Raw genomic sequence first — 10,476 nt, 5'->3', positions numbered from 1 at the left:
CGATGGGATTCGAAATGGTCTGTGATCTGTTCGTTAACTTGGCTTTCGAAGACCTTAGAAAGGCAGGGTAGAATAGATATAGGTCTGTAACAGTTTGGGTCTAGAGTGTCTCCCCCTTTGAAGAGGGGGATGACCGTGGCAGCTTTCCAATCTTTGGGGATCTCAGACGATACGAAAGAGAGGTTGAACAGGCTAGTAATAGAGGTTGCAACAATTTTGGCTGATCATTTTAGAAAGAGAGGGTCCAGGTTGTCTAGCCCAGCCCAACATTAGAGTGTCTAGTTTGAGAAACAGACAAGTCCTCAACTGGCAGCTTCATTAAATACTACCCGCAAAACACCCGTCTTAACGTCAACAGTGAAGAGGCGACTCCGGGATGCTGGCCTTCTAGGCAGTGTTCCTCTGTCCAGTGTCTGTGTTCTTTTGCACATCTTAATATTTTATTTTTATTGGCCAGTCTGAGATTTGGCTTTTTCTTTGCAACTCTGCCTAGAATGCCAGCATCCCGGAGTCGCCTCTTCACTGTTGACGTTGAGACTGGTGTTTTGCAACTACTGCAATCAAAGAGCACTCAGCACTGCACACTAACCATGCTGTCTACGCTGTCTAATAATGACAGCTGTAGTAGCAGTATTTTCAGAAGTAGTGGAAGTATTAGCACTAAGTAGTGGTTAAGGTAGCAGTAGAGGTAGTAGGCTAGTAGGTGTAGAAGTAAAGTAGTAGCAGCAGTAGTAGCAGTAGTAGTAGTAGTAGTAGTAGTAGTAGTGGTAGTAGCAGTAGTAGCAGCAGTAGTAGTAGTAGTAGTAGTAGTAGTAGTAGTAGTAGTAGTAGTAGTAGTAGTAGTAGTAGTAGCGGTAGAAGCGGTAGTAGTAGGAGTGGTAGTAGTAGTAGAAGTAATAGTATTGGTATTAGTAGTAGTAGTGGTAGTAGTAGTTGTAGTATAAACAGTAGTAGTAGTAGTAATAGTAGTAGTAGTAGTAGTAGCAGTAGTAGCAGCAGTAGTAGCAGTTGTAGTAGTAGTAGTAGGGGTGGTAGGAGTAGTTGTATTATAAGTAGTAGTGGTAGTAGTAGTAGTAGTAGCAGTAGTAGTAGTGGTAGTAACAGTAGTAGCAGCAGTAGTTGCAGTAGTTGGAGTGGGAGCTGTATTAGTAGTAGTAGTGGTAGTGGTAGTAGTAGTTGTAGTATAAGCAGTAGTAGTAGTAGTAGTAGTAGTAGTAGTAGTAGTGGTAGTAGTAGTTGTAGTATAAGTAGTAGTAGTAGTAATAGTAGTAGCAGTAATAGTTGTAGTACTAGTTGGAATTGTTGGAGTAACAGTAGTAGTGTAGTATTAGTAGGAGTAGCAGTGGTAGTAATAGTAGTAGCAGCAGTAGTAGTGGTAGTAGTAGTAGTAGTAGATGTAGTACTAGTTGGGGTTGTTGGAGTAATAGTAGTAGTGTAGTATTAGTAGTAGAGTATTAGTAGTACCCGTAACTGTTGCTATCCCTTCACTACAGCTGCTATGCGACTAGAATGAAAAGCTGTTTCTCTATTGGGTGTCAGAAGCAGGTGCTGTAGTGAGGGGTATTTATGCCTACTGAAAGGGACTGCAACGTTGTATTATCTGGAGCTGTTGTGACTTTCTGCAGAGCCCTGGGGAAGGAGCGAGGCACTCAGTCACTGAGGAGCAGAGTAGAGATTGGGATATTAATGATGTTGCAACGCTTGATGTGGGTAACAGAACTACGAATCTCAAAGCTTTTATAGATGCTATCATCAAAAGATAACATTGGCTGTCAAAACAATATTATCGTGACATGTAGCACTATTAATTTTATTGAATATTAGCATTTACTGTCATCAGTTATAATAGGTACTAGCAAAAGCCGATAATCTGGAGTATGTAGAGTTATGGAGTTGAACAGGTGTGTGATTACCAATGAATGCTTGAGGATGAAGACTGATGTAACACTTATGCAGTTTCATAGAATGTGTATACTTCCCTACCTATGGACTTGTAACGTAACAATATTTAACTCTTCCAGGTTATGAATAAATGCAGGATAACCAGCCTTTCCAAAAATAATCCTCTCTTTAGACAGTGTTTCATGTAAATCCTCAGGAGACGTCAAGGTTCCTGAAAGGAAAACTGCCAACTGAGTGATGTGGTGTGTTGCTCATCACCAGCATCAAACAGCCTCACAAACCATCTCTCATGTACTGAGGTACACTCACAAGAGGAAAATATGTAGAGGCAGTAAACTAGCAGAAGTATATGCTTACATGGTGTATGTTTACTGTTAAAGGTACAATGTATTATTTCAGTTTACTGTATATTTAGTTACCCACTTAAACAACACTTGTTTGTTATGACCCCTGTTGCTTGTTTCAAGGGGTCAGTCATTGCTTTATGTCGTGGGTTTTAAACAATGCCCCCCCATCTCCTGCGGTGCTGCTTTGCATTAGTCACCATACTGTTTTCAACAGGATATCCTGACCAACAACGGCAGGGGCCATCACAACGGGATAAGTCTCAGGATAGTGAAGTTCATCCACTTCCATTTCTAAAAAAAACAGCCATCAAACTAGAAATTCCTGTTTACCATGCAGGCTGCCTAAAACTACATCAAAAGCCTTTATTTTCCTGAATCTCACAGAGAACATGACAATTAGTGACAACTTGTAGACAAATAGTGACAACACTATCATCACTATCAGTGATGGTTTTTCTCTTCTTTCTTTGTTCTATTCACTGCTAAATCTGTACAGTGTAAAAAACAAGTTTTGAGAATTTAGTTTACTTTTTCAAATAGTTTTAACGAATTCACTACGTAGTCAATCGGTAACATCAGGCCAGAGCTGGCACTGCCACCTGTACCATGACATTATACTGTATGCTGCTGTTTGCTTTGGCTGCTACTACACAGGTGACATGTTTCTCATGAAAATGATGGAGTGAGCCTGCTAGCTGCCTTAGAGCAGTCACTGACAACGTACAATGCAAAATAAAGGATGCAAATAATCCACAACTCTTTATGACTATCCACATGTAGCCTAAGTAGGCATACACAGCATGGACATACACCGCATGAACAAAAACAGATCGGTAAAACGGATAGGCAGTATACTTGCAGAGTAAAATTATGTTGCTAATTAATCAACTGGACTTCGTTTCTGATGCTTATATATGAATTGAAATCGCTTACTGTATTTACTTACAACAGGCCTAATCCTAAAGATATCCTTTATGTAGATAAATAAAGCTACATAATCGTTGCCTTAATATTAATGTACCCAATCCAATTTCTGTAAGGAAGCCTTCTTTCTGCACTGTATCCTTCCTCACTGACCAAACCCCGGTCCATATCGGTCCCTAACCGATCTCTTCTATCCACTGCTGTTTAGTGCAGACTAGACTGGATAGCAAGGTGTGTCAGGCAGAATGCAAATGTATTATGTGTCTTATCTCATCATCAAAAACATATTTTAGTTTATTCCATTCACATAAAGAAAAGTATTTACCAATTGTATACAGTAGGCTAATGACCCATTAAAACGTTGTATGCTAACAGGAACACGTATTTCACAACGGGGTAGGAACAATGACTAGGTTACTACTTACTGTACATTGGTGGTTATTTTCAGTCAAATGACAAACCTGAGTCCCCGATGACATTAAAAGCTAAATAAAAGTATATGAATTGGCATGATTCTTTTGTTGAAAGAAAAAACACTGATGCCAATATTGATAATACAATTACAATAGGATAGCCAAGCCTACAATGATATGATAAAGCCGGTTAATTAATTGATCACTCGAGTGGGATCCCATTCCGATGCGTGAATGACCTGGTATACTTTGTTCCCTGCACAGTTCAGAGAATACTCTCCCCATTATCGTTTTTTGTCACGTTGTAATGGGACAGTCTTACCTTCGTTTTGGGCGTTTCCTTCTATTTCAGCTAGTTGGTTTCTTGAATCTAACATAGGTCTCCTCCAGCATATTGGAAACGAATTCAATGCATTCCTGTTACGTTTTCAGCAAAAGGAGGAGAGAGTCAGTGAACTGTATCGCTGTCAACTATTAGTAGCCTTCTCTCGTAGGGCTACTCGCGCACGCTTGCTTTCTTCCACGCTCACCACGCCTTCACCCCGCAGTTATTTACGTGAAAGGAGATTTTAGCGCTCGCTGTCCTCAGCTACGGCGGCTGTACTGAACTGTACACAATGGGCCACAATATGCTCATTGCTGGTAATAAAGGTTAATGTTTTAGAATTAGATATGATGCAGACCCATGCGGAATACCATTTTTTTCTACCCAGGTATTATCGCAAACCTATCTACATGCCTATCAGGGTTTTAAAATAATTATTATTATTGTAGCCAATTGTAGCCATTGTATAAATGAATGCATGTCCAAAATACTGTGTGTTGGCTGTGACATAAACCCCACCCATCCATTGCCTTCAAAAAAATCTATTCATCAACAATTAATAGGAGTGAACTAAAGTGACATAAACGGCTCTATATTTCAGAAAATCTCAAATGTAAATCTCATGAAAGCAACCTGAGGCAATTTGTGGTTTATAACATGCTGCCAAGAAGAACCAGATCAAATAATCTCATTGTCGGGAGTGATCAGCCAATGATCATTGTCATCTTTTTGGGTTGCCTATGGTTTGTATCCAAAGACTAAAGATAATATCCAGGAGCCAAGACCAATATTTCTACCAGGACATTGGTCCCAAGATCCAGACACAGTGAGTTGAGACCATGACAATTTAAAAACCAAATGAATATGGTCTTGAGTGGTCTCAAGACCAAGACCATTAGGGACCCAGGGACCCTCCATTATATGTTAGCAACAAAAAAAAAAAACTCACACATTGTCATCACATGAATGATAATGAGAGGTAAAGGGTTTCAACATTTTAAAATGAATACGTTTGCTAGACAGTTTCAATACATATACACTACCGTTCAAAAGTTTGGGGTCACTTAGAAATGTTCTGGTTTTTGAAAGACATCAAATTGATCAGAAATACAGTATAGACATTGTTAATGTTGTAAATGACTATTAATATCTACATAGGTGTACAGAGGCCCATTATTAGCAACCATCACTCCTGTGTTCCACTGGCACGTTGTGTTAGCTAACCCAAGTTTATCATTATAAAAGGCTAACTGATCCTTAGAAAACCCTTTTGCAATTATGTTAGCACAGCTGAAAACTGTTGTTCAGATTAAAGAAGCAATAAAACTGGCCTTCTTTAGACTAGTTGAGTATCTGGAGCATCAGCATTTGTGGGTTCGATTACAGGTTAAAAATGGCCAGAAACATAGCACTTTCTTCGTAAACTCGTCAGTCTATTCTTGTTCTGAGAAATGAAGGCTATTCCATGCGAAAAATTGCCAAGAAACTGAAGATCTCGTACAACGCCGTGTACTACTCCCTTCACAGAACAGCGCAAACTGGCTCTAACCAGAATAGAAAGAGGAGTGTGAGGCCCCGGTGCACAACTGAGCAAGAGGACAAGTACATTAGAGTGTCTAGTTTGAGAAACAGTCCTCAACTGGCAGCTTCATTAAATAGCACCCGCATAACACCAGTCTCAAGGTGTTTTGCAGAAAAAAAAACTGTATTTAGTTGCAGTGACTGTAATTTCCTCTATATTTAATTAAGGGATAGTAAGAGATTTTGTCAATGAAACCTTTTCTCTACTTCCCCAGATCCGGTTGAACAGGAACAGCTAGAACTGGTTATCATTGGCTTGTGAAACTAGCTCTAACTTCTTTCATACTGGACACAGAGACATAAAAAGGGTGGTATTTTATTGCAGCTAGCGATATTCATAAAATATATATTTTTTTCACATGACTAAATCCCGCATTTTTTTTTAAATAGAGCACAATACAGTAGAGCACAGTACAGTAAAGTACAATACATTACAGTACAGTACTGTAGAGCACATTATAGACATCTATGTTTGGACCAAATAGATGTCAATGTTTGGGCTCTTGGAGGGTTGGAACCCCCAGCTGTCTATGCATCTCTATACTCTACACTTTTTCCTGAAGTGTGCACTTGTCCTCTAAACACATGGTGGTCCTCTGCAGCACGCATGCTACCAGTGGTGCCTCAAACGCCATAATGACACAGATACAAAGATGAGACCTCTATATAACTCTATGTAGTCAATTATTTTGGTTGTGACTATTGGTAAATTTTAACATATTTTGGACTTTAAAGAATCCCCATAGCTATCTTTCATTTTGACAGATGTACATCCCAGCAAACATATATTTTAGTCCCACAACCATACTTTACATATTTATGGATATATTAGATTGTTCGGTGGTGACACTTCTCAAAAATACATGATGACTTACCAACTTGCTCAGTCATTTTCTCCAAAATGTTTGCAGACATGCTACTCACCATCTGGCCATGCTGGAGAGTGCATGTACAAAAGCTAAGGAACATATGCACATCCATGTACTTTCCATACTTTCCAGTTACCATGCTGGTGATATTTATAGGGGTGTGGCTTAAGGTACATTCATTCTACAGTCTTTTAATGTGTGTGTGTTCAAGAGACCCTCCACAACCAGCACCACTCATCGTAGTAGGACAGAAAGTACCAGTGGTAACAAGTACCAAGTACTGTATCTTGGTTTTCATCGAGACTCTAAACTCAGTGGTGACACACCTGTGAAACAGTCAGTGAGAAAGGCCACAAAGCGCCTGCACTTTTTGACTGTTCTTGACAGAAATGGCCTACCCACTGAAGATCTGGTAACAGTACTACACTGGTCAGACCTTGTCTGGAATACGGTGGATTGGTGGTGGTGCTACATCCAGAAAGAGGTGACAGCGCCAGGCTCCTGAGAAACTCTTTACTGTAACTGCCCGTACGAACCGCCACTGTAACCACTGCTGTCAGACTGTAGCTCTTAAATGTTTTTCCCAACAGTTTTATTTTTAACAATTACATTTTAACATTTCAGTTTCCATCATGAAAAAATGTAATGTAAAGTTTTAGGTGTCCAAACTTTTTTCAGCAAACATCAATGACATCACACCTGCTCAGACCCACGTGTTCCCACCACAACCACACACATCCCATTTGTCTCACAACAATTGCCCTCATCCTTCATCCCCTGGACATTTCCAGTGATTGTAACACTCTATATCATATGGCCTCAAATTGCGCTATTCTGTTTCTCTCCATAGCCCATAGTTTTCCAATATTTAAATAATAATGTGTTTCATTCATCCACTGTCTTAACAATGGAGGATTATTTGATTTACAGTTTTTAAGTGAAGGATTTTTCTAAATGATTGACGAGAAAAGTATGTTCCAACCCATTGGGAATCTCATCCCATTCTCATATGCCATGTCGTGAAATATGCAGATTAAATTTAACTTAAATTGTAAAACTTCTGACAGCCAACATTCTAACTCCGCCCATAATTTTGGGACTTAATAGCCATTCCAGAAGGCATTAATTATTGAGTTGTTGTTAGTTTTACACATAAGACATGACTCTGCTGTTGTGCTGTAGAATGTGTAAAGTTTGTCTCTTGTGTAATACATTTTATACATTAGTTTATACTGGATTAAATGTACATTTTCGTTAACTGTAATTTTGGTAGTTATGTTCCAACATTCCCTCCATCTATCAGTTCCTTTCACACCCTGATCTGTTTCACCTGTCTTTGTGATTGTCTCTACCCCCCTCCTGGTGTCACCCATCTTCCCCATTACCCCTGTGTATTTATTTATACCTTTGTTCTCTGTTGTCTGTTGCCAGTTCATCTTGTTTGTCAAGTCAACCAGCGGTTTTCTTTTTCTCGCCCTCCTGGTTTTGACCCTTGCCTGTCCTGACTCTGAGCCCACCTGCCTGACCAGTCTGCCTGCCCCTGAGCCTGCCTGCTGACCTGTACCTTTGCCTCACCTCTGGTTTACTGAACCCTGCCTGCCTTGACCTGTCTATTGCCTGCTCGACGCCCTTATTGCTTTGACCATCCACATCGACGGGCGATTGTGGGAACGACGGATGGAGAGGAAATTCGATTTCGCTCGCACGTCCAGGGATTCCACCTCGCCTCCGAGTCAACCCGGAAGTCCCAGACGTTGCCGAGTGCACCTGATGTTTCCCAACCTTCCTCGAGAGTCACAAAAGACGGCCGAAGCACTGTTCCCGAGCCTATGCAACTAGGCCGAGCTGGGCTATCGCCAGCGGAATGGCAACACAGGAGCTGTCTGTATTGCGAGACTTTTGGTCATTTTGTGTCCTCTTTCCCGGTAAAAGACCAGGCTCACCGGTAGGAGCGAGTACTCTGGTGGGGCATATGGAGAACTTTTCTGCTTCCCTTACTCGCACCCCTTTTCATGTAATTCTGCTGTGGGGAAACCAGTCCAAATCTCTCCGGGTCCTCATTGACTCTGGGGCCGATGAGAGCTTTTTGGACACCACACTGGCTTCCGAGCTGAACATCCCCACTCAGCCCATCTCCATTCCCATGGAGGTTAGAGCGCTGGACGGGCGCAAATCCGACCATCACCCCTGGCGAAACACAATCGCGCCTCGTCAGTGAAGAGCACTTTTGGCCAGTCCTGTTTGGTCCAGCGACGGTGGGTTTGTGACTATAGGCGAATTTGTTGCCGGTGATGTCTGGTGAGGACCTGCCTTACAACAGGCCTACAAGCCCTCAATCCAGCCTCTCTCAGCCTATTGCGGACAGTCTGAGCACTGATGGAGGGATTGTGCGTTGCTGGTGTAACTCATGCAGTTGTGTTGTCATCCTGTACCTGTCCCGCAGGTGTGATGTTCTGATGTACCGATCTTGTGCAGATGTTGTTACACGTGGTCTGCCACTGCAAGGACAATCAGCTGTCCGTCCTGTCTCCCTATAGCGCTGTCTTTGGCGTCTCACAGTACGGGCATTGCAATTTATTGCCCTGGCCACATTTGGAGTCCTCATGCCACCTTGCAGCATGCCTAAGGCATGCTCACGCAGATGAGCAGGGACCCTGGGCTTCTTTCTTTTGGTGTTTTTCAGGGTCAGTAGAAAGGCCTCTTTAGTGTCCTAAGTTTTTATAACCGTGACCTTAATTGCTTACCATCTGTAAGCTGTTAGTGTCTTAACGACCGTTCCACAGTTTGCATGTTTATTAATTGTTTATGGTTCATTGAACAAGCAAACATTTAACAGAGGACAAAGTACTTATTTGTACTTTAATGCACTGTGCCATTAAAGTATAGTGACTTCTGGGGCTCTACTTGGGGAGAGTTTAAAGACCGAAGTGAGATGAGTGAAGGCACCACACATACAGCACTTCAAGGAAGTGTCTGATGCCCTATCAGCCACCCCATCCCAATCCCTCGGAAAGAGTCTCTCTCCACTCTCACCAATAACCACCATGGGATCTTACCTATAATGGCGGCAAACAAGGAATAATAATGACTCGACATCCTCTCCTAATCTTGCAAGAACTGTTATTCATTTTACAGCAGGTTTGCAAGTCACAAAAAGAAATACAAGTACATTGTAACATAGATAAATCCTTCCTTCCCTCTCTCCCAAGCCAAACTTATCACTCTCCACCTTTCCCTTCCAGTTTCCTCCCCCCTGTACCCCACCCAGCCCATGTACTATATAAATTTAACAATATGTTTATAGCCATTCCATTGAATTAGAAAATATCATAATATAAATAAATGTCCTAAGATGGAGATTTAAACGGTTTTTTGAATCGTATTTTTGGGGTGGGACTGCAATTTGCACCACTTCCGTAGAAGCACCCATAAAGCATTTTGGATTGAAACTCTTCAGTTGTCTTATTTTAAAAGGTTTTGCTGAAAAATTTCAGCAAGTAAATTTTCTGTAGCTGTCACACTCTGACCATTATTTGAGTTGTTTGTTTCTATGTTTTGTTTGGTCAGGGTGTGATATAAGTGGGCATTCTATGTTGCATGTCTAGTTAGTCTGTTTCTATGTGTTTTGGCCTGATATGGTTCTTAATCAGTGGCAGGTGTTTGTCGTTGTCTCTGATTGGGAGCCATATTTAGGTAGCCTGTTTTGTATTGTGGTTTGTAGGTTATTGTCTATGTTATAGGTTAGCACAGTGTTTCTATAGCAGTCACGTTAGTTTGTTTGTTTAGTGTACTTCGTGTTTTTTTTTTCATTCACACCACGCTGCGCTTTGGTCTACTTCATACGACGATCGTGACAGTAGCCTATTAATTTGTCAAGCCTCCCAGCCTACTGTAAACAATGTACCACCCCCCATTCCCTCATTCCCCCCATTCCAACCCCCCAACCCCCAGCTCTAGGGTTTCATCAGACATGAATGAATAAGGATCTCATTATGATTCCCCCAAACCATCTGTCCTCTGGATATCTCCTCCTCACAGCCAAGAACCAACCATCTGAGTGGTTTAGATATTGATGATGCATAAACTATACAACTGGATTGCTGTCATAATATTGT

This window comes from Oncorhynchus clarkii, chromosome 9 (assembly GCF_045791955.1).
Source record: "Oncorhynchus clarkii lewisi isolate Uvic-CL-2024 chromosome 9, UVic_Ocla_1.0, whole genome shotgun sequence".
In the NCBI taxonomy this organism is placed as follows: Eukaryota; Metazoa; Chordata; class Actinopteri; order Salmoniformes; family Salmonidae; genus Oncorhynchus; species Oncorhynchus clarkii.
The sequence above is the reverse complement of the archived record's forward strand: the minus strand, read 5'-3'. Positions refer to the sequence as shown.